Raw genomic sequence first — 19224 nt, forward strand, 5'->3', positions numbered from 1 at the left:
GAATACTCACTGTGCCTAAATACTCGCTGTACAAAAATCTCAATAAACTGTGATTTTGATCTGTCTGTTGTGGTTTTGGAAGCGACAAAAGAGAAGAAATATCGTTGCAACCGGAGAATATCCCCTAGAGAACAAATGATAACTGAAATTTTATCCTCACCAACGTACAGTAAAAAATTAAGAGTTAATTTATATATATATATATATATATATATATATATATATATATATCGTTCTTTCTGCGTTAACGATGTAGGTAAGATTTATTTATAAGTATGAATGGCGTGCTGTAGATAGNGTGCCGCTTCACCGCCAACTCCAATTCTCGATACTAACAAATAACAATCTAATCGATACTGCAATGTGCTGTCAAGGAAAATCTATGGTGGTGACGCAGTTATTGGAGTATTGATATAATTCTCAACAGTACTAGACACATTTCTATACTTCGCCTTCTTTAGTGTTGGGTCTGTGCGATTTTTCTGTAGTCAGTCTCTTTTATAAGATGGTGAGGGTGAGGTGCATGTGTCGGAGTTATCATTGTTGCGGTATCTTTGATGGGGTAGGTATGGGGTTTTTATTGTTCCAATCGGTCTTTGATCGTCGGTCCTTTCTTTTTGTATTTAAAGTGTTGATACTTCCTTGTCTATATTGTTGAGGGCTCATGATAGTTTATTGAGTTAAGCGCAATAGTTTATTATTGCCATTGTCCTTAAACGATCTTATTTATTCTCCTTTGCAATCTGTCATTTATTTTTCGTCTTGTTTAATGTATAATGTATATTTTTTTAGCCAGGTTTGTTTTGTAGTTTTCCGATTGTGTTGGTGTTATTTAATGCTGTTTCTTATTGCTAAGCAGAAATTAAACAATGAAAGTTTCAGTTCTTTAGAAAAAGTTTACTTAATTTACAATCATTTCAGTCAATTTTGGATTTCATATGAATTCTAAAAACTCAGTTGTAATTAACATTACACTTATTTCAAATATACTGAACTTGGCAATAAAACATTTTTTGCATTGATAGTGCGGAAATATTTAAAAAAATAAAATGAGTACATACAGAATTAAGTTTATAACAATCATAATAATGACAATACTATCGACCAGCACAATTCGAATACCCTTTTATACAACAATAAGATAATCTTTAAATTGAAAGAAATTAGGATCCCCCGGGAGCCGTTTCCTGGTGGCCGTGCTATCGGCCCAAGGGTAAAAGAGCGTGTGATGTAGGGGTGGAAGGGGAATTTTGTGAGACGGGCTGAGAGGGGGTTGATTTATTTGCCCTGGAACGGCGGCCATAACCCTCGGTTGCCATGGCGACATCCAATCACCTCCAGAGCTTAACATCCACCCCCACCCAAAACAGTTCAACCCCCTTGGAAGCATCACTCATTCCCTATCTTTCTTCCTTATCTCCTTCTTATCCCTCCGGGAGGCGGCGAAGGAGCCGGGACCGATTAAAAATCCACAGGAGGCCTCTGGATTTCTACCAGCCAAGAAAGAGCTGTTATCTTCTTCCCTGAGGAGAAAAAATCGTATTAATTACATATTTACATAATTTGGTTGTTCACTACAAGCATAACTTTACAATTTGTAACAAAAATTTGTTTGAACTCAATTATTATTATAATAAACAACACATCAAAACAATATGATTAAATTTCAAATAACTTTCTAGATTTACAAGTTCTTTGTCTTAATTTTGAGCTTTCTTACTCACTCCCTCTCTCTCACTCTTTCTCCCTCCCTCTCACCCTCTCTTTTCCTCCCCTCTCTTCCTCCTTCTTTCTCTATCTCTCTCACTGCTCTTTATACTTTCTCTCAACTTCATATTCAATACTTTCTCTCTCTCCCTCCCACCCCCTCCAATCACACTCTCTCTCTCTCTCTTCCTCTCCCTTCCTCACTCTCACTCCTTTCTCTCAACCGAACACTCAACACACTCTCTCTCTCTCTCTCTCTCTCTCTCTCTCTCTCTCTCTCTCTCTGTGTCTCTCTCTCTCTGTCTCTCTCTCTCCCCTCCCTCTCACAGTCTGTTTGTCTGTCTGTCCCTCCCTCCCTCTCTCTCTCTCTCTCTCACTCTCTCTCTCTCTCTCTCTCATCCCCTCCTCTCTCATCCCTCCTCTCTCTCTCTCCCCCTCTGCCTTCCTCACTGTTTCTCCATTTCTACCCCTTTCTCTCAACCTCATTTTCAACACGTTCTCTCTCTCCCTCTAACCCTTCTCACCCTCTCCTTTTCTATCCCTCTCACTACTCTTTATAATTTCCCTCAACCTCATACTGAACACTTTTCTCTTTAATTATTTCTCCCTCTCTCACTCTCTTGTCTCTGTCACTCTTCTCTCTCTTTCTCTCTCATTTGAACACTTCTTGGAGCAGCTTGAATTATATTGATAGATTGATTTATATATGCTCAATTCTGCCCATATATGCACATGCATATGTGCTATGTGACTACACTACTTAATATTTTGCCGTCAACGCTCTTGTACTACGAACACATTCATTCTAATAATTACATTCTCACTAAACATTTAACACAAAATGTATCTATCATCACATCTTTTATATATTACATTTATAAAATTAACTAGTTATGTTGAGCTCGACATACAGTTAACAATTAAGTTGAAAACGTTCAAAAATGCCCCTGTTTCTTCAAAAAATCGGATCAGGGAACCCAAAGTATGGACATTTGATTTTTCTTCATTTCCAATAGACTGTTTACACTTGCCTTTTATATAAATTGGAACGTTTATAGGCCGACAAGAAAATATTAAGATTCTTTAATTTTTATTAAAAATCAAGGATACAGTCTATTTGAAATAAAATACTTTTGTCCATTGTGTGTTTTTTTTTCAATATTAAATTGTCAACTGAAGGTATATATTATCTCAAAGATAATTCATATTCTATATAAAAAGAAATTAAAAAAATAAGTTGTATTTATACATTATTACATAGCATTATGAGCTTAGATTTATTAAAAAATATAACAACGTTTTTCTGTACCCTCCTGTTTGGTTTTGTTATTGGGAACGATAGATGTATTTTCTTCTGCTTTCTAAGAAGATAACGTCCTGAATGTGAAACGTGGTGAATAAACGTTTTCGAGCTCTGTCACCTGGGGTCACTGGGGTGAGCATGACAGTATGATTTACGAGCCACCCTTCTCAAAGTTGGGATCCTGGACAATGAGGGCATATGTGCGAAAAAAATAACGTGCTCGATTTTAGTAGAGCTTACTCTTTGCAGAGTTGAAAACATGTGAAAATATTTGTAATAGTTGGTTAGTTTTATTAAGAATAATGTATCAATTTTCTCATGTTTAATTACGAATAATTCTACTTTGAATAAATTAATTTTATGTTAAATGTAACAAAATATAAAAAATGCTTTTCTTTAACATATGTAACATACGATTTATTAACAAGAGTTATAGCATCTCGCCAAACTACTTATATTCCCAAGATTGTCCTTTCTGATTAATGGGATTGTCATGCTTAGAAAACCGTGTAATTTTAAAATTTTGCGTTTTGTAATATTTTTGAGTTATTTTTATCCGAAAGGGTTTGTGTTAATAGTTTTTACAGGGGCAAATTTTCATGTATTTTGTGATACTGTAAATCTATCTATAAGTCTACACAGTTTACTCTGGTTTGGTATATTTTAGGTAATTACTTTACGTTAAGTATCTAATTTATAGCAAGTCGTGGCGCTTAATAATAGGGACATTGACATATAAAGAGTGCGTTGATGTCTGAGGGATGAAGACGCTAGATGTTCATTAATCTTCAATATACGAATATCTTAAAATTCTTGTTCAGAAAAAACTTTCCTTTGAGGAATTTTCTGGGAATCCTACTTTGGACATTTTCGTGATTGTCCGCCGGCGTCGTTATAGCTATGGTCGGTATGACTCAAGTAGCACTTCCGACTCGGGGAAGATGGCATTCCCAGGCGATTCAATGTATCGTGGACAAGGCAGGAGATGGCGGACCCCTCTTGTGAAACAATTCAAGCCGCACAAACGAGCCGATGGAAACGTGCCGTCCATGAGTCGGAAGTAACGAATAAAGTACGCGTCTGCCGATGGAAAAATACAGCCTGTCGACTCGGTTAACCATTGTCATCAATGAAAAGGGGTGCGGGTATTATTGAGAAAGATAAAGAAGTGTGTAAATCTATTCCCACATTTATCAACACAGCTGGTGAAAATAATGTATTGTGCATATTGTACGACGTCTGTTCTCTAATTAAGCGTCGTCGCACAATAAAGTGAATTGTGAACCTTCCATACGTCAAACAACAAAAATTTGATATGATGTTTATTGAATGCTGACAGCGTCAATCTGCTAAAACTCCTGACAACGGCGAAGAAGAGCGGACCAGTGGTGATATTTCTGTTGAAACTGCTCGCTCTAATCCATCTACCTTTAACTCCACAAATGAACTGTTACTGTTTAACCAATTTGTCTAAATAGAAGATAGAATTCGAAGAGAAAAATGTTTAGATATCAAAACGACGAATTATAAAAAGGAAATATTTTTGTATAGGTAAATATAATATACAAAACTACATCTCGGACTATCCAGCTCTTGAACTGGTGGTCATCATTTCACCATGATTGATGCCTTCTTTTGACAGCTCATATTAATTCCCTTGTTACAACAGCTGGATGAACTTACTCGATGGCGATCTCCTTCAAATTTGGATAAATTTGCCTCTTCAATAGGTAATAAAGGAATGTAACTGAAGCTCCCTTCGAGTTTTTTGAGTTCCATTTTTTTTTTTTTAATTCCGTGCCAATTCTAGTGCCTATTGATCGATATCTCATTCTCATCCATTAAATATAGGTTCTAAAAATAAAAAAATATTAATATAAACAAATATTAATTAATAATATTGATAAATAATAAGATAAATCTTTCAATTTATACTTCAAATTATATGTGATTGCTTCTGCTTACAAAATTACCTATGCTGGGTTAGGACTGAGTACGAGGGTTGTCAAATTCTGTCATTTAAAACATAGTGTGATGTTTTTGTCTTCAAGCTGCTGTGAAAAAAATGAACAGGGTTAAAAAGTAGATATGGAATATTGTAATAAAATTAAACAGATTTAATATGGTGGCCCAAGTAACAGGGTTACCCTACTCTTCTCCAAGAAAACTATTCCATACAAAATGAAGCATTGTGCTTTGTTCACTGCTTTTACTATTTTATTAATTTGCTTAATTATACAGAACTTAGCAAGCTCATAGGCAAAATCAATTGGTTGCAACCTAAAGAAGTTTTAAGTTGTCTTTAGTTACTTCTAAGCATTTTCAAAATCCTTCGATCAAGCAGGATGCTGTTCAGCAAATGTGCAAGTGGTGATTACTTCCAAATAATTTTGATTCGGTTTTTACACGGAGATATTTGAATTATTTAAGGGTTCGCTGAGCCTTGGGCATTATGCCACTCTACCGGGAGATAAAACAATTGAAGATTAACAACAAAATAGCTACGTGGAAAGTAAGACGGCTTTAAAAGCAATTACCCCATCGCTAAGTCCAGCACGGTTGGGGCTGCATGAAGGACTTGCCAGAATTCGGGGCAAACCACACCTTGTTTGGGTTCCAGGGCATACATGTTCAAAGGACACATATCTGCGGTCTACTCTTTGCGGCATATCGAATTGCCACAAACCTTAGGACAGCCAGATAAGAATAAATGCTCGGTTCAATTGGAATGTATTCCAGGGCAGAGGCTTGCGCAAAAGGTTAATTAAAAATAGCAGAACTATTACACCTAGGACGTGCTGGGTCTTGATTGATAGTAGGACTGCTAACTGGACACTGCAGTTCCTGATACGTATGCACAGATTTGGTGCATTAGAAAGAATCCTGCTTAGATAGTGCCAGGAAGAAGAAGCAGTGAACCATATCATTTGTTAACGCGAAGGCATACCATCCTGAGAGACGAAAAGCCAATGCTTGAAGGATACAAGCGTTAGCCCTTTACAAGATATGGGTTTTGGTAAAAAGCCCTGAGCTTAACGACGAGCTCTACTCAAAACCATAGATTGCACAATACTGCTCGCGGTACGCAATGTTGTAAGTCGGCTTATTTTAACCAAAAAGTTCATTACTTTTACCATGATAACAGAAGGCTTAAAACAATGCAAGTTAGCATGGCTGACGGTTTTAATACCATGCCATAATAATACTGTGTTTTTTATTTTTAACTTTAAATTTTTTCATTTTGTAAATAAAGTATATCTATCTATCTATCTATCTATCAAGTTAGCATAAGCCTAAACATTTCTTAGGGGTTTTTATGCGTGCGATTAAACTTAAAAAAATCTTTTTCAGCCCATATATTTGTATTTAAACATGGTGAATTTGTAGATTTATAATTATAAATTATAATATGCAAGTAATCACAATTTTTGTGGTGTACAATTTGACATAAAATATGTTGGTTGTTTATTGGAAAACGTGGTAAAAAAGACAGTCCAGATTGAACTTTAATGGTCAATTTTATAAGGGTTACAAAATAAACATTTACTTTGAGACTGAACTTTCGAATATTGAAATAGTCTTTTGTTTACGAATTTTTGAAAATATGTTTGACAGTTGCGGTTTATCCGACTGTGGGTGTAGGCGTTTCTTTTTTAGAACAATTCAGAACCCAACCAAGGGAAATACCCACCTGGTCTTGGATGCTGGATCGAGAGGTGGACTGGGAGGGTCGGTTAACAAGAGAGGTGAATCAAGGGATAGTGGCAATAACTGTCAGGTTAATGAGCCCGGCCGGCTCCTGAACGGGATTTTTTATCAGTGTTAATGGCGTTTGTAAGAGGGTGGGTAGATAAGAGTTGTATATAGAGTTTACGTGGGATGGGGTGAAGGATGTCCCAATCTACAGTACATCTTAATGCACTACGGCAAGGTAATGGCCGACCCTAATGGATTCCAGGGGTCAGGGGTTGTGATCCGGCCTGGAGGAAAGGGATTCACGTCCCCCTTCTGTTTTCACAATGGGATCTAAAAGTATAATCAATCGTAACGTATAAATATGTGGGGGTTGAAGATGGTCCTATCTAAATAAAAAAAACGTTATTACCTCTTTAATGAATTAATTTATAGTACTAAAGTTTTTAATTGAGATAAAATCTCCGTTAAATTTTTTTTTTATTAACATGGAAAATTATTCAAACTTGTCGTGTTGACGGACTACTGTAATGCCTCTGTGGATGATTTTTCTACTTCACAACAGCAGAGGTTGTATCAACACTCGGAGTGCCGGTGTTTTTGAAAAAAAACCAAAAACATTTGTAAGTATGTCGGTTTCTAATGCAGGGCCTCTGGGTTCTAACCCGGGACCTTACAGATCATACAGTGATGCGCAGTGTCAACGCCTAAACCGTTGCTGCCACCGACGCCCCCATTTTTCTACTTTGACTTGCAACATTTTACTTACTTTAATTTATTTACTTAGTTGTTTTTCTCAGTAATCTTGGACCAGTACAATATACAGAGAACCGCACATTTGGGGGTCTAGATTATTAGGATGATTGATTCGTTTATTGTCTTTATAAACTCAAATATACAATAAATTGAAATAGAATTATAAATTGGTTTAACCTGGCGACATGTGAAGACGTGAACTTTCCTCTTGTGGTCTGTGTGATATATTGTGACATATGATGAGAATTGCGTCTGTCAGTCCAACCCAGTCATGAACCAATAAGGATCAAATAGACGTGGTAAGTAGCGGGACGTTTAAAACCTCCTATGAAAATAACGAAAGGTAACTTTCCTAGAGATATTAAAATATATAGATTAATTATTAATATTTTATTATTGATTGTTTTATTGATTTTTTTATGCTTTATGCTGTTGTCGATAACATTGATATACTTACCATAGTAGATATTTTCACGATTCTGGTTTTAACCCTGCTAAACCATGTTCGAGAAAAGTTAAACGTTAAGAGTATGTTAAACTAGGTACTTTTTTTGACAAGGGCATCCGACAGCTTGGTCATTTCAGCCCCGAAGCATTAACAAAATTCGGCTACACACTCGATACACAATCACACCAATAAATACATTCATACCTATATACATTGATCGCACTCATACTGTTTGGTAGATGGAGTACTCGATATTCCACCATCTACCTGTTCACTACAATAAACTATTCTAATTTGGGGTCGATGGGGTACTTTAAAAGTTTTCGGCCGTAGACCCAAGTCACGCATGCCACGTGAGGGGCGATGGAGATGCAAGTTCGCCATCAGCTCCTCCCCATTCACACCAATAAATACATTCACTCATACAAGACACAGAAACACAAAACACGTAACTTAACTTCTATATACAATAAAAAATTCCCAATTCCCTTAAAAAGCGGAATAGGGGACCCTGAAACTCGCTGCTGTGTCCGAGAACCCTCTTTAAATCTGGCGGCCGGCCTACTCGCGCCCTGAAGGGAGCCAAGGCACGACACGCTTCGACTATGTGGGACACATGGAGCAACCTTTCTCTGCATAACGGACACCTGGGGGGAATTGGCCCACCATCAAGTGCCCATGTGTCAACCGAGTATGACCTATTCTTAATCTGATTCTTTCTTTTTCCTTTCCTTCTTTATTCCTTCTTTACGGCTCAGATCCTCGGGGGGGGGGCATCTGCAGGTCGTACACTTAACACGAAGGAGCCTCTCGGATAACCCTGCTCACTGACGCTGCCATTTATCCCTTATCATCTTTTTTACAGCTGTTTAGAGTCAGACGGCCTGATCGCGATGGTCCGCTCGGAAGGGGGGTATTTTCGGGTCGATGGGGTATTTTTATAAAATTTACGCCATCAGCCCAAGTCATACACACAACTTGAGAGGCGATGGAGAAGCTACTTTGCCATCAGCCCTTCCCCATTCACACCAATAAATACATTCACTCATACAACACAGAGAAACACAAATTAAACTAGTTACTGTTAGTTAGTTGTTACGTAACAAAGGTGGTCGGCATGAATCAATACGTTTGTTATTTATGTTAAAGTATACTTTTATTATACGAGAAATTCAACCAGTTCATTTATTTTGTTAACTCCTGCCCTATTCTCAATACCTTGAGAAATTAAATATAATAGGATATATACTCATAATAAGGCCATAGGATCTTCATAAATTAATTATGTTTTTGTGGTAGTAATAAAATGGAAAATAAGAGTTATGATAAAAGTTGCTAAAGAGTAAAAAATGTCCAGGAGTTCTAGAGTGGGAATTTGAATGTTGATTAGGTTGGGGATTGTTTGACGCAGGGAAGAACCCTTTCCAACTCACACGGCGGGACGTTAATTGGCTAACCGCTCGGTTAATTGAGTTTTGTTAGGGGCTGAGAGGATTAGATAGAGCCCGGATTAAACCGACTCCTCTTCCGTCAGAGAGGCAGGAGTGGGTGAGGACCGGAGGGCTGGGGAGGATTTACATAATTAGATCCTGTATTTTATCCGGGGGCGGGGGTCGGCCCGAGGTGGGGACAGTCATTTTGAATTGCCTGTTTATTCGCCGCCTCCCGGGCCGACTTGATTTACGGCGGATTATCCTTTCCACCCCCGGCGGCGCGATGACTACTCAAACAGCCCTCCATCCTCTCTCCCGTTGTTCAACCCGGTCATACACCACATCCTCTTTGTTTTAATAAGAAACATTGGTACAAACGCAATGGGTTGTAAAGAAGGATTGAACAAGATATTTATACTTTATGATTATTTTTTATATCTTTATACACTTTTTTGGCCTATCGCTCCTCTCTGTTTTGGTCTGACAGACTGGTTTCCATTTCTCGCGGTATTCAGTCTTGTTATATGCTTTTGATATTTTGTTTTATTTTATTTAATTTTTTATACACTATAGAGGCAACACTGAAAATTGTGGAAAACCGTAAAATGACTGACTGATGATGTAAAGCTGAAAATTAAGTAAGTGTGTAATTGTAAGGATCGGGGTTGTGGTCCAAAGAATGTTCTGTTGTTGAAACTACTGCAAGCTGTCGGTGTTTTATTTCACCTTCTTCAGGGCTTTACAACGGATACATATACATATAATATTTTATAATTGCTCACCGGTGTAAGCGAAAATCAAAAATCAACTTACAGATTCACTGTCCGTGTTTAAAATGTTTTTTTCTTTTCAACATGTATAGATATTTTTCACTGTTTTTATCATTTCTTATACCAATTACAATGTTTTCAATAAATAAATGGCACTTGTTACAAACTATTATCACAGACAAAAATCAACGAAAATAAAGAAGATTAATGACGGTTATTATCAGGTACTTTTATATCTATTTATTATTATGACTTTTTTTTGTGTTTTTGAAAAAAAAAACAACATTTGTAAGTATGTCGAGTTCGAATACAGGGCCGCTAGATTCGAACCCTGGACCTTTACCTTACAGTGATGACCGCCCCCCCCCTAGACGTGTTATTAAAAGCCTTATTTTAAAATTGTAATAAATAAATAAACATTTTTCAAAACATTGCCATGAAAAAACTCACAAATTCAATTTTGATGAAGTAAAAATCATGACACACGAACCTCTCCTTGCCCGTAGACTCATAAAAGAGATGATGTACATTTTTATAGATGAAAACTTACAATCAGATATAAATGGTTTAATTTAATTTACAGTGGGGTTTTAAACGACCAAATAAATAAATGAAGTAAAGTAATCGATGTAGAATTTAATGTTGTTTATTTGTTTAATTTATATAATAAAAGTATTTAGTAGTTTACAGAAATCATAGACTATAGTGATGTAGGTTTCAGAGAAACATTTTCTTTAACGAGCCAACGTTTCGATCTTTATTGAGATCATCTTCAGGGCCTGGGATATACAATTATTTTTAAATTTAACAAATACATATAGGATGTGGAAAAAAGTGAATTTATACAATGCAAAAAATTTTTTTTTATAATCAATCAAATTATTTCTATTCATTCAAAGTGTCTGTTTTCTGCGTACACTACACTTTGAGTGAGTAGAAATACTTTGATTGAATATAAAATTTTTTTGCATTGTATAAATTCACTTTTTTCCACATCCTACATGTATTTGTTAAATTTAAACAGCAAAACCTTCTGGTCGTACTTTAACCTTGACGATGACCCAATTAAGTTTTTGTCAAAAATAACCCATACTCATTGACACAAGACATGGCAAAGACAATAAACATCTCATACATGCATTACAACGCATCCTAGCGCAGCTGGATATGCAATGTCGGGCAATATATCGGTTCCTCATATGTTAACAGAAAATAATTTATTGGGCCCCATCTATATATCCCACGTAAAACGAAATATGAACGACCCCTTTTTAAAAGGAATAATAGCTGTGGATAAAAGTAAGTCTTTCAAAACAATGTTCAAATAGGAAATACAGGGGTAAACGCAGCGACCCACCATTATCAACCCCAAAAGCGGATTACATCCCAAGAAGGTAATGTTGAACATTTGGTGGTATTGGAAGAGGGTGCTTTTTATTTATTATCTTCTTCCGCCTCACCAAACCGTTAATGCTAGTATGTAGTGCATTGCCCACAATGGAAGCCAAAAGGGATAAACATTGGCTACGATACCAGGAGAACGGTCGCCCCTACGTGTCTTAGTAGACGGGCCAGAAATTGTTGGAGCTTCACTGGTATGTCCTGTCTATTCCTACTGTCTTCACCTTTCATTGCCCCTTCAGTTTTTTTCATTCTGGGCTCTGCAAAACTATATTAATGATGAAAACTTAACTACAGGACTGCAGAAACCACATTGAGGAATTCATCTCTCAAAAAAGTGAGAAGTTTTGGGAAGATAGAATTACCAAACTAAACAAAAAAATGGCAACAGTTAGTGTAACAGAACGGTTCATATATCGTCGATGAAATTTGCTTACAAGTTCCTGAAATTGTCGGTGAATTTACTGTCAAAAAGGTTACTAACTTATTTTATCACGTCAATTATGTTGAAATTTGATTTTACTTTCTTTGAAATTGTAAAAAAGCAGCGACTTCTCAAAAATCATAAATTTTATTTTAATAATCAAAAAATATTTTCATAATGTTTTGTCATGTTTTAGGAAGTTTTTGTTTTACCATTAACGAAAGATTCTTTTGTCCTAACACAAACTGTAGATTAAGAATGAGAAAGCAACTGGCTACTGTAGGTCGTATTTCAGGGGCAGTAGTAAAAGTTTATTACAACTGAAATAGCTTTAAAAATGTACCCTTGTGAGTTAGAAGACTCTATAATTCAAGGTGTATAGAAATTGTTTCTCGCTTTCTCAACCCCCTGAACCGGGGTTGACTTAGGGGATGCGGGGAGAGCAAGACGAAGGCGCCTTTGGAATTACATTCCGTGGATTCCGTTCACGTTCAAAGAGTAAATCCAGGCGGAGCCGATTCCAGGGTGGGAGCCCCGTTGCTATACCCTTGGTTTCCACCCTCTCCTGGAGCAGTAAAAAATAATTCACCGTAGACCACGGAGCCACACTAAATCCCGAGGAAAGGAATTAAACGTTTAGTATGTAAGGGTAGATTCAGACGTTCTACGTGACGGAGACCGGGGTTCACATGGATACGTGATCCGGAGCCTTTCCTCTTTTCTAAGATTTCCTCTTTTCTTTTTGTCGGGCTTCTCTTTTATCAAAGGCGCATTCGTTTCGCCTTAACGGCGTCTACGTGCCATGGAAATCCTCGGTTGGCAACGATAAGACAATGTTCCAAACGGGCCACTTTTCGTTAACTCTCAGCGGATCTAAACTTCTTTTCGAGCTAAAATAAAGTCTCCGGGCGAGTTATTTTATGCGAAAAACTATAAGGCAACAGCGCACAACCGAAATTTCAAACAGTGAACGTTACACGATTAAGCATTTCTTAGAAAAAATCATAACATTTTAGTGATGAACATATATGACAACCCATTATATTTAGTAGTCTAATTGACCAAATTACTTCTTTCAATTAATTCATTTTTTATGTAAGGTTTTGGTTGAAATGAAAAAGTTAGTGTCACGAGCGGGATTCGAACACACGACCTTCGGCTCAGTACGCCGCTGCTCTAGCCACTATGACTTCGATCCACTCGGACACCAACTCCCCATCTGAACCTACAACCTTTCGAATTTTTCCTCCTTTTTGCCATTTTTCTAATGTCGTGTAATCAGGATTCGATTCTCGACGACACATGAAGTGGCCAAGGGAAGCTTGTTAGTGAAGTTATACTTCGGTTTACTTATTAAATCCATTATATCTAGTGGTCTGATTGACCAAGTTACTTCTTTCAATTAATTATTACAACTTTACTATTTGAAAACCGCAGAGATAAATTTATGAAGATTTTAATTCAATTCAATAAATTCTAACGTTCATTAAAAAGCAATGCCAAGAAAAACAAAGTTGGAATGTAATATACTTTTCTTACCCTCTGTTACCACAAGAAGCACTATGTTTACATAAATTACAAATCTATTTGATGTTTGATTTTCGATGTGCGATTCATTTGTCAGATGATATTTATGTAAGTATGTATGTAAAAGGTGTATTTATGTAAATGCACATGTAAAGAAAAAGTGAGCTTCGTAATGCTTCCCAAGGATTGTATTCTTGGACATTGGTTTTTTGCATTGTTCGATTAATTACAAAAGTTTGTAATGAGACAGTAAAAGAGAGAGAGAGAGAGGGAGAGAGAGAGAGAGAGAGAGAGAGAGAGAGAGAGAGAGTGAGAGATTATATGATGCAAACTATGTAAAAATACATATTTGAAAATAATATGTATCCTTGGTTTTTGACTACTGAAGATGGAGAAAATCGCCAAATCAAAATTTCAACTATAGGCCGACCTAATTTTTGGAATCGCCCCAATTACAGGTTTATCATACTGGGGAAAAAATCCCTAATTTTTTCACTTGGGAAAAAATCTCACCACATAAATTATAGGATTCATTATACTTTGTCTGATTGACCAAATAACATCTTTCAATTAATTAATCTTTATGTAAGGTATTCGTGACACTAATTTTTTTTCTCAATCAATACCTTACATAAAGATTAATTAATTGAAATAAATTATAGGGTTTACTACTAAATTGCAAATACAAACCATGGTGTTGCACTTTTGTATTTATCGCCTAGCTCAGGAATTATTTTGGAATGTCAACAGAACACCAAAAACGTGGTTTTTTTTACATTGCACCAAAAGATTATAAAAATTATATTAGAAATGGTGAAAGTGGACAATTAAACAAGTCATAAGACAAAAACGAAAAGAGCATAGTTCTCAGTCTTCCATAAATTCATTTTAAACCTCGATTTGATGGGTGAACAACTATATTCGATGATGAAAACGGCCTTCGAAAAAAATCATTAGGCCGAACTACGAGAATAAGCAGTCAAGTATGACCGAAAAATACAGATTCGTTACCCTGTAGACTTCAAGAAGAAATCTCACAAGCTAATTTATAATGGTTGCTAATAAATTGCAATTACAATCTATGGTGTTGGCAAAAAAGCCATGGTATTATATATTTATTTATCCATCGAATTAGCCCAAACAAAACCCCAGGAGAGGACAGTCAGTTACATAATTCTTATTGGATTTACAAATATACAAAAAAATGCTTTAAGTTAATGGAAATTTTAAATTACAATTATAACAAAATAAAGCTAAATACACATAAACAAAATAAGTATTACGAAATTATAGATCAAAGCTTAAAATTTAAAGTAAAAATAAATAAGGTAAAATAATAACATTCATTTTAAAAACTCCCAGACTCTTGCCAAATGGATCACAATTTTTAAACTTTTTAATAGACGGGCTATTCTGACGTCACAATTTAGTCGACGACAAATTTGTCTCGCAAGTTGGAATATAATACAGCTCATAAAATCGTAGATTACAGTTAGGGAGTTGAAAGGCAAAGCTGTGAAAAAACTTAAGGGGCATCGATAAGTCCGTTAAAAAGCATCCTTACAAAAATCAGAAAAGTAACCGAATAGCGTGAATCCAACGAAACTGAATTCAAAACTTTAAGTGCTGCATCATATGATGAGAAACGAAGTCCAGATATAACAAAAAGATATTTACAACTCTAATTTGTATTCGATCTATGTCAGAAGTATGAGTTTTATACGAGGGGGACCACCGAAACTGATTACTCTAGATCACTCCTGACCAAGGATTGGTGTACAGTTTTAATTGCGAAGATATTTGTAAAGTCAGATGTAACTCTTTTTAGAAATTCAACATCCCTATATGCTCTATTAATAATACAGGAATAGTGGTCCAAAAAGGAGCAATTGTTATATTAGTGTATTTGTCGCAAATCTCAGAAATGCTTTGGAACGTCAAAAGGAGGCAAGGTTGATCATAATTATTTAGAAATGGGCAAACCGGACAATTAAAGAAGTCTTATTGTTAGTAAGACTTAGATGAAAAGAGCACCGTTTTCCCTATTTCCCGAATTCATTTTAAGCCTCGAGGCGGTTGGTAATCCACTATAATCGATGATGATCCTGATAACGGGCTATCTAAAGTTGCCAATTATAATAACAGTAAAAGTGGGGTTGGAGTGAGTTTTGGCGTGGAGAAGATAAGGGTTCCGCGGGGTTAATGTGACAGGTGCCCGGATTAGCCCCCTCTCCACAGATTTACCATCCTCCCAATTACCAAGGCATTACCGGGAGTTGGGAATTATCTCTGGGGGATTAGCCAGAAGCGGAGAATAAGGTGAATTAGCTACATCGTCAGTAAGATTGTTGACCGAATAAATCAGTTTTTCATTACGTAGCATATCTGTGTATCATATTCGAAAATCGCTTATCTCTATTGGCAGATATGCCACACATGGATACAAAATTGTAGGTTTACATTAGCATATTATAAAACTTTAAATAGGAAGGTATTTTCAACTACGTACGGGTTTAGATTACAATCTATTTTAAAAGGTTATTGAATGAAAAATAACATGTAAAAACATAATCAGCAATTAGTTGACAACGGTAGAGATTAGCAAAAATTAGGGGTAATTACATTTGATATAATTGATCAGCGCTAGAAAGGTGAACAAATGAACATCTATTAACGATTGTGAAACCGTTTTTTTAAGTACATTGATTAAAACAAAATGAAATTATACTGAACCATATTCAATATGGCAAGTAGCATTCTAGTCCAAAAATGTCGCATATATCCTCGAGGCTAGGTGGATTCAAAATTTTAAATATCATTTGTAAGTATGTACTCTATCAGGGATCTTATCAGTCTCCCAGTCAACCCTCTAACCATTTATAGCAACCATGTAATTTATTTTCGTGAATGGAGGAATCTCTTCATCAATTACCTCGAGGAATATCGAATATTCTAGGGTAGTAATGTGTGGTGATTAGTGACCGTTAGTCGATAATTATTGGGAAATCGTGAGATGCGGTCTGATGAGACGTAGGTTTCAGAAAAACATTTTCTTTATCGTGCCAACGTTTCGATCTTTATTGAGATCATCTTCAGGGCCTGGGATTTACAAACATTGTTTAAATTTAACAAATACATGTAGGATGTGGAAAAAAGTGAATTTATACAATGCAAAAAAAAATATTTTTTATATTCAATCAAAGTATTTCTACTCACTCAAAGTGTTTGTTTTCTGCGTACGAGTTAAATATATTTTTTTGCATTGTATAAATTCACTTTTTTCCACATCATACATGTATTTGTTTAATGTAAACAATATTTGTAAATCCCAGGCCTTGAAGATGATCTCAATAAAGATCGAATCGTTCGCACGATAAAGAAAATGTTTTTCTGAAACCTACATCACACCAGACCGCATCTCACGATTTCTCAATAATTATTCTAGGGTAGTGTATTAGCCTCAATGGGGGGGGGTGCTTCTTCCTCAATCACCCTTGGTGATAGCCAGGACTCTGGGACAGCGTGAATGAATGTAATTTACTGGTGTGAGTAAATGGTCTTCTTCATCAATTACACCGAGAAATATCGAGTAATCTGGGGGTGTGTGAATGAAATCGGGTGTGTGAGTGTAATTATTAGCGTGAATGTATTGAATGTCTTCTTCTATATATCTGAGGAAAATAGATTACTTTGAGGCAGGTGAATTAAACCTTGTATGTGAATGTGATTTGTTAGCATGAGTGGTACGGTATCTTCCCTAATTATCCCGAGGAATATTGACTACTCTGCTGTAGTATGTACGGATTCACCTTTCTTAAGTGTGTAAATTTTTATTATATGTGTGCAGTTCGTAGCGTATTATATATATATATATANCTTTATCAATTCTAAAAATTCTGAATTCTACTCAGACGGAATTAATAAGTTACCAACACGTTGGGAGAAATGTATTGAGAGTATGGGAAATTATTTTGATTAAAGAACATTGCTTTAAAGTAACTAGTTTCTTTTTTTTTGTTTAATACCAAAATCCTGCATTATTTTCCGGACAACCCAATAAATAGTCAATTCGGATGTGACGGTTTGATGGTTAGCAATTGAATACTGATCACTACTTTCCATAAAATGATTGTGTTGACATAAAATAAATATTTCTTAATCTATTAGGAAGCACCTGCTATCTCCAACTTGACAGTCATATATCTTACTTTCTAATTTTAGATTTTATAATTATAATAAGGGCGAAATTTCGATATGTGTATGTTCGGATGTATGTGTTTGTTTGATTTCCTTTACTTTGAAAATCTGAAAAAATAATAATTAAAGAATGTGTACTGTAGAAGGGGCCGGGTTCGTATCCAGCATGGCCTGATATGTTTATTTTCCCCGGTGATATTAGATGTATGAGTTTGGAGGGGCCCCGCGTCGGCCGGGGGAGAGTTAAGGGGGCTCGAAAAGTTACGGCACACTCCGGAGGATAAAGGGAATGAGTTTCTGTTATTAATAGCTTACCTGACTCCATTCTTAACGGGGTGCCCACGCAATCCCTTCCTATTCTAATGTCTTCATCAATTAAACTCGGAATATAGTATCAGAAAAAAATTCGATCTCTCTGAGTGAGGAAAGGAGGCGGTTTCGTATGTTTCCAATAAGTCTTGACACAAGTGATTAAAATATTTAAACTAAAACAGATTTATTTTTAAATGTTATACCAATTGAACAAACAATCCGTAAAAAAATAATTGTCAATATATTTACAGTTGAAATTAAAATCACGTTTCCTGATTCACGATCCATTCACATTGATCCCAATGGACTGTTACTAATCGATAATTGCTAATTAACATCACAAGTTCGTTACGATTACAAAACGAAAATAGATTAAAATTTAAATAATTCAAACCTATACACATTAATGGAATAAATTAACTACCTAATCCCTTAAACAAAATATACCAACCGATTAAGAACTATTCGATTATGAATTACATAATACTTAGCGCTAATTAGACAAGATACATTAAATATTGAACGTTGTAAAAGAATTGAAGTCACGATAGCTCAAGTGACTGAGTAGCGGCGTATTTAGCCGAAGGTCATGGGTTCGAATCCCGCTCGTGACACTGACTTTTTTATCTCAACCAAGACCTTACATAGAAAGAATAATTAATTGATTGAAAGATGTAACTTGGTGAATTGACCACGAAAACGGAAATGGATTTAAAAAATAAAAGAAATATCACTTCACGAAACAGCTCCCCGTGGCCATTTCATAAATCGATGAGAATCCAATCCGATTACATGACATTTGAAAACCGCTAAAAAAGGGAAAATTCGAACGGTTATAGGTTGAGATGGAGAGTTGGTGTCCGAGATGATCGAAGTCACGATAGCTCAAGTGGTAGAGTAGCGGCATATTTAGCCGAAGGTCGTGGGTTCGAATCCCACTCGCGACACTGACTTTTTTATCTCAACAAAGACCTTACATAGAAAGGATAACTAATTGATTGAAAGAAGTAACTTGGTCAATTGACCACGAAAACGTAAATGGTTGTAAATAAAGATAAATTAAAATTAACGCAATTCCAATGTTTTCAGTAAAGTGTGATTGAACAAGAAATAATTTTCGAAAAAATGTAGTCAATTAATAGATTTATAATCCAACAGACATTTGCTTTTGATAATACCCCTTTTGTTAAATAACCATTTCCCTTTTAGATAATAAATTAATAAGATGAAATAAACTTGATACGATGGTGCAG

General features: G+C 35.8%; 1 long non-coding RNA gene across 4 annotated transcripts in view; it reads right to left on the minus strand.

Moving 5' to 3' along the window:
• Positions 1-304: 304 nt before the first annotated feature.
• LOC106661390 overlaps positions 305-19224 on the minus strand; it is a 110928-nt gene continuing 92008 nt past the window's right edge. For 3 of the 4 annotated variants that reach the window (XR_002910389.1, XR_002910388.1, XR_002910387.1), the window contains 4 exons: positions 7637-7784; positions 4984-5064; positions 4694-4864; positions 305-1523 (listed from right to left, as the gene is read on the minus strand). This is a non-coding gene — a long non-coding RNA (uncharacterized LOC106661390). The remainder of the gene's footprint in view (positions 1524-4693; positions 4865-4983; positions 5065-7636; positions 7785-19224) is intronic. The other variant, XR_001339715.2, reaches the window with a different exon arrangement.

The sequence above is a fragment of the Cimex lectularius genome, unplaced genomic scaffold, assembly GCF_000648675.2.
Source record: "Cimex lectularius strain Harlan isolate CLEC.00 unplaced genomic scaffold, Clec_2.1 scaffold18, whole genome shotgun sequence".
In the NCBI taxonomy this organism is placed as follows: domain Eukaryota; kingdom Metazoa; phylum Arthropoda; class Insecta; order Hemiptera; family Cimicidae; genus Cimex; species Cimex lectularius.